A 6,466-nucleotide genomic window follows, 5' to 3' on the forward strand; every position below is an offset into this window, starting at 1 on the left:
CTTTCCCTGATGATCAGTAGTGGTGCCCAGTTGGGGTGATCGGTACCGTGTCGCATGTTGGGTTATCTTTTATTTTGGCGCCGTAGTCGGGCCATGAGTGATTGAATGTTGTAATGCTATTTATGTACTTGATTGACGTGGCGAGTGTAAGCCAACTATGTATCTCCCCTTTATTATCTATTTTACTTGGGATGTTGTGAAGATTGCCTAACTTGCGACATTGCTTTCAATGCGGTTATGCCTCTAAGTCGTGCCTCGACACGTAGGAGATATAGCCGCATCATGGGCGTTACAAGTTGGTAATCAGAGTCTTCCCCGACCTTAGGAGCCCCCATTGCTTGATCATTTTTAGCAGCCGTTGTTGAGTCTAGAAAAAAATGTTAAGTCATTTAGGAATTATATATCGGAGAGTTTAGGAATTCTTTTTACTTCCCAGTCTCCTCATCGCTCTGGTAAGGCATCCTGACGTAGAGTTTTGACTCTTCTCTTCTCAAATTTCACTAAATTGTTTTTAGGATCACGCGGGTATCTTGGAATCGTTCCGATGGTTTTGTGATGAGAACATTGTTCTTGGTGCCTCCTGTCTTTAGGGGTTGTGGCAGTGTCCTGGGGAGTTGAGCTCTGAGGTGTTGTCGTCACAATTTTATCGTTGCAGTTCTGGAATACCTGAGTTTAGTACGCCGACATCAAAAATCTCTTTTATGCAGTTCGTTGGTGAGATAACCTCGACGCCACCCAGTACTGGGGCGGGAGTTCGGGACTATCGCCATAACTTGTATAACGGATGCTTTTCGAAGGTTGAGGTAGATGGTTTCCGAAGTTTTTCTCGGTTATGTGTTGAAGGATGGATACAGCTGGATGTAGGAATTGCTAGATTTGGGTGAGATATTATGCTTCCCCTGTATCCCCAACACCTGATTGCATAACCGGAAATGTTCGGGAGTTTCATAGGTGGGAATTCTTGTAGCTCTAGCTCTTCTTCCACGGATATTTGGTTTGAGATTGGGATTTCTTACCGAGTATTCGTTCTTGATCCGTACCTTGTTGATTTATTTCTCTACCTGAATTCTAAGTGGCTTCTCAATTTATGGATATGTGACCATTTCAAGAGGAATACATTCGTTCTTTTGTTCGGATGTGAAGACTTTATGTTGCAAATTTTCATTCCGTTGGATTCAGCTTCAGTATTTGTCTATCTATGTGCTAATGGATGTCAACCTCTTCAGGATGGCTCCTCCAACATGCACGACTCCGAATCCTGATCCGCCACCACCTCCTCCTCCTCCGGTGGCATGGCAAGCTGTGATGGCCGCAACAAATGCAAACACGCAGTTGATCATGCAAATTCTTCAAGAGCGCAATCAAGCGAACAAAGGAAACTAAGGCAACAATCAGAATCACTTTGCTACACTCAACCAGTTCCTTGCTAACGGGCCAAAGACTTTCAGCAATTGTGTTGAGGCAACTGATGCTAACGATTGGCTCGTGGATCTATGCAAGCATTTCGAGTGCAGTAACGTCAGGCCTGAGGACTTTGTCAAGTTCGCTTCCTTCCAACTCAAAGATCAATATGCAGAATGGTTCTAGCAGTACAAGGATTCCAGAGGTGGCCGTGTTATTACCTGGGATGAATTCTGTCAAGATTTCAGAGCTCATCATATCCCTCAGAGCGTGATTGAAAGCAAGCGTGAGGAATTCCGCAACCTGAAGCAAGGCTCTTTGTCTGTCTATGACTACAACAAGTTGTTTCAGAAGCTCGCCCGCTTTGCCAAGCGGGACGTACCTGATGAGAAGAGAATGATATACCAGTTCAGGGGTGGTCCCAGAGAAGAAATCCAGCTAGCTCTTGTTCTCTTCGAGCCCTTGAGGTACGATGAGTTCTACAACATGGCATTGAAGCAAGAGGCCACTCAACTGAGATGTGATGCTTCCAAGAAGCGAGTCAGAGACACTACTCTTTCTTCCGCTACTCAAGTGGCCAAGCAGCAGAAGTATTGGCTTCCTCCTCTTCCGTTCCGTCAGCCGTATCAATAGAAGAGCAAAGATGGCAGTGGATCTTCCCACCCACCCAACCCTGGCTTTCAGAACAAGACTTCGTCTCAAGCTCCAAGATCGAGTGCTCCGTATCACCGTCCGCTTTCAGAGGTTACGTGCAACAAGTGCCAACAGAAGGGTCACTATGCCGACAAATGCTTCAATCAGAGGCGTCTTCCTCCTCCTCCTATGAGATCGACAAGTACAGCTGTGGTCAAGCATAACCCCAAGCATGCCAAGGTCAACATGATGAATGCAGCTCAGGCAGAGGACTCGTCAGATGTCATCATGGGTAACCTTCCTGTTAATGATATTCCCGCAAAAGTAGTTTTTGACTCTGGTGCATCGCATTCCTTCATGTCTTTTCCATTTGCATCGGAGAACAATTTTAGTACTAAGGCATTACCTAGAGATATGCAAGTCGTCTCTCCGGCTAAGCGTCTGAGTTCTAGTATGATGGTTCCGGATATTTCTATCATGATGGGTGATTTCAAGTTTCTGGCTTCTCCAATGGTTCTTGGTAACTCGGATATTGATCTTATTCTCGGGATGGATTGGCTTTCTAAGCACAAGGCTCAGCTTGATTGTGCAGCCAGGCAGATTCAATTGACTCATTCGTTTGAGGATGTAATTGTCTTTGCCGCTTGGGATAATACAATCCGTCTGTTTTCTCTCAATGAGAAGGGGGAACTGGATGCTATCTCGCAAATTCCAGTCGTTTGCGAATATCAAGACGTCTTTCCAGAAGAGCTTCCAGGAATGCCTCCGCACCGGCCAGTTGAATTCGTCATTGATCTTGAGCCTGGCACGAAACCTGTGTGCAGGCGTCCTTACAAGCTCGGGCCTGAAGAGTTGAAGGAGCTGAAGAAGCAACTTGATGTTCAAGAGAGAATGGGCCTCATCCGACCTAGTTCTTCTCCGTGGGGTTGTGGTGTTCTTTTTGTGAAGAAGAAGGATGGAACGGACCGACTTTGTGTTGATTACCGTCCATTGAACAAGAAGACCATCAATAACAAATACCCACTTCCCAACATCAACGAGCTGTTCGAACAACTCAAAGGTGCCCAAGTATTCTCCAAGCTTGATCTCCGTATGGGTTATCATCAGATTCGAATCCGTGAGCAAGATATTCCCAAGATGGCTTTCAGGACAAGCTATGGTTCATATGAATACACTGTCATGTATTTTGGCCTCGTCAACGCTCCTCCGACTTTCTCTCGCATGATGAATTTCATCTTCAACGCCTACACCAATGACTTCGTTTTGGTCTATCTCGATGACATTCTGGTCTTTTTGAAGAACAAGGAAGATCATGCCAAGCACTTGCGTTTGGTACTCGATAAGCTAAGGGAACACCAGTTCTACGCCAAGTTCTCAAAGTGCGAATTTTGGCTCAATGAGGTTCTTTATCTTGGTCATATCATCTCTGCCAAGGGCATTGCGGTGAATCCTGAGAAGGTGTCTGCAATTGTGAATTGGGAACCTCCTTAGAACGTGAAGCAACTCCGTAGCTTCCTCGGTCTCGCAAGCTACTTTCGAAGATTCATTGAAAACTTTTCTAAGATCGCGAAGCCTCTCTCAAATCTTCTCCAGAAGCACATCAAGTACGTTTGGTCTCTGGAGTGTGACATTGCTTTCAACACTTTGAAAGAGAAATTGGTCACCGCTCCAGTTCTGACTCCGCCTGATGAATCCAAGCCGTACGAGGTCTTTTGTGATGCCTCTCTCCAAGGTCTTGGCGCAGTGTTGATGCAAGAGAAGAAAGTTGTGGCTTATACCTCTCGCCAGTTGAAGCCCAATGAGAAGAACTACCCTACTCATGATCTCGAGTTGGCGGCAGTTGTGCATGCTCTTTTGACTTGGAGATATCTCTTATTGGGAAGAAAAGTGGACATCTTCACTGACCACAAGAGTCTCAAGTACATCTTCACTCAGCCTAATATCAACCTCAGGCAGACTCGATGGGTCTAAATGATTCAAGAGTATAATCCGAGTATCGAGTATACTCCAGACAAGGCTAATGTGATTGCTGACGCATTGAGCAGCAAGGCTTACTGCAACAGTCTGATTCTCAAGCCTTACCAACCCGAGCTTTGTGAAGCTTTCCGCAAACTTAATCTGCAAGTTGTTCCTCAAGGTTTCCTTGCCAATCTTCAAGTCTCTCCTACCTTGGAAGACCAGATTCACCAAGCCCAGCTTCTTGATACTATGGTGAAAAAGGTGAAGATTGGGATTGCCAAGAGTCAATCCAAGTACAAGTGCTACCGCCTTGATGACAAGGATACTCTCTTCTTCGAGGATCGTATTGTTGTGCCCAAAGGTGACCTTCGTAAAGTGATCATGAGAGGCTCACAATTCTCTCCTCTCCATCCACCCTGGGAGCACGAAGATGTATCAGGACCTCAAGCAGGCTTATTGGTGGACTCGAATGAAGTGCGAGATTGCTCAATTCGTGAATGAGTGTGATGTCTGCAGAAGAGTGAAGGCAGAACACCAAAGGCCAGCTGGTCTCCTCCAACCTCTTGCCATTCCAGAATGGAAGTTTGACCACATTGAGATGGACTTCGTGACTGGGTTTCCAAAGTCTAAACGTGGCAATGATGTTATATTCGTTGTCATCGACAAACTCACTAAAGTGGCTCACTTTCTGCCTATCAAAGAGTCTATCACTGCAGCTCAATTGGCGGAACTCTATACCTCTCGGATTGTCTCTCTGCACGGTATTCCACAAGTGATCTCTTCAGACCGTGGCAGCATCTTTACCTCCAAGTTTTGGGATTCTTTTCAGAAGGCCATGGGCACCAACATCCGCTTCAGCATAGCTTTCCATCCTCAAACTAGCGGTCAAGTCGAGCGTGTCAACCAGATTCTCGAAGATATGCTCAGGTCTTGTGTGATCTCCTTCGGCATGAAGTGGGAGGATTGTCTTCCTTATGCTGAATTCTCCTACAACAACAGTTTTCAAGCAAGTTCGGGCAAGGCCCCATTTGAAATTCTGTATGGCAGGAAGTGCCGTACCCCTCTCAACTGGTCTGAAACCGGTGAACATCAACTTCTGGGAAATGACTTAATCACAGAGGCAGAGGAAATGTGCAAAGTCATTTGAGATAACCTCAAAGCAGCCCAATCCCGCCAGAAGAGCTACTATAATAGTAAGCACCGTGATTTGGCTTTCGAGATCGGAGATCATGTTTACCTCCGCATCTCTCCTATAAAAGGTACTCGTCGCTTCGGTATCAAAGGGAAGCTTGCCCCTAGTTACGCGGGACCTTTCAAGATCGTCAGCAAGAGAGGTGATCTCGCTTATCAACTCGAGCTTCCTTCAAGCTTTGCAAATGTTCATGACGTGTTCCATGTCTCTCAGCTTCGAAAGTGCTTCAAAACTCCTGACCGCCCCGTCAACTTCGAGGACATTGACCTCCAAGAAGATCTCTCTTAACGTGAGCACCCCGTTGCTATTCTTGAAGAGACTGAACGCAAGACTCGCAACAAGTCAATCAAATTCCTCAAAGTCAAGTGGTCACACCATTCTGAGCATGAAGCTACCTGGGAACACGAGGATCACCTCCGTTCTGAATACCCGGCGTTTTTTTAGTCCTAGATCTCGGGACGAGATCCTTTCGTAGTGGTGGAGTGTTGTAACACCCCGGATGTGATTTACCCAATATGTAATCCAACTCTTGCCGTTTCCGGCCTTAAGTTATTTTATTTTCTCGGGTTTGGGTTTTTGTCTCCGTGTGTTGTTGTCATTGTCATGCATCTCATATCATGTCATCATGTGCATTGCATTTGCATACGTGTTCATCTCATGCATCCGAGCATTTTCCCCGTTGTCCGTTTTGCATTCCGGCGCTTCGTTCTCCTCCGGTGGTCATTTCTACCTTTCTTTCATGTGTGGGGATTAAACATTTCCGGATTGGACCAAGACTTTCCAAGCGGCCTTGGTTTACTACCGGTAGACCGCCTGTCAAGTTTCGTACCATTTGGATTTCGTTTGATACTCCAACGGTTAACCGAGGGACCGAAAAGGCCTAGTGTGTGTTGCAGCCCAACACCCCTCCATTTTGGCCTAAAACCCACCAAAACCCTCTCCATCTTCTAGAGCGTTCGATCACGATCGCGTGGCCGAAAACCGCACCTCATTTGGACACTCCTAGCTCCCTCTATGTCTATATAAAGACCCCCTCCGAAATTCTCGTTCTCCTCTCCCCGAAACCCTAGATCCACCCCTCTTCGCGCGGCCGGACACGTCCGCCGGCCGCCGGACACGTCCGACACCGCCCGCAGCCAACCGCGGCTTGCCACGTGGCGCCCGCGTTCCCACATCGGCGCCGGCCCGTTCGGCCCGCAGCGGGCCCTCCCCGGCCCGAGAGCCGCGCCACCCGCGCCCGCTTCTCCTCCTCCTGAGCCGGCGCCCACCTCGCCGGACATC

Source organism: Triticum dicoccoides, chromosome 3A (genome assembly GCF_002162155.2).
Source record: "Triticum dicoccoides isolate Atlit2015 ecotype Zavitan chromosome 3A, WEW_v2.0, whole genome shotgun sequence".
NCBI lineage: Eukaryota > Viridiplantae > Streptophyta > Magnoliopsida > Poales > Poaceae > Triticum > Triticum dicoccoides.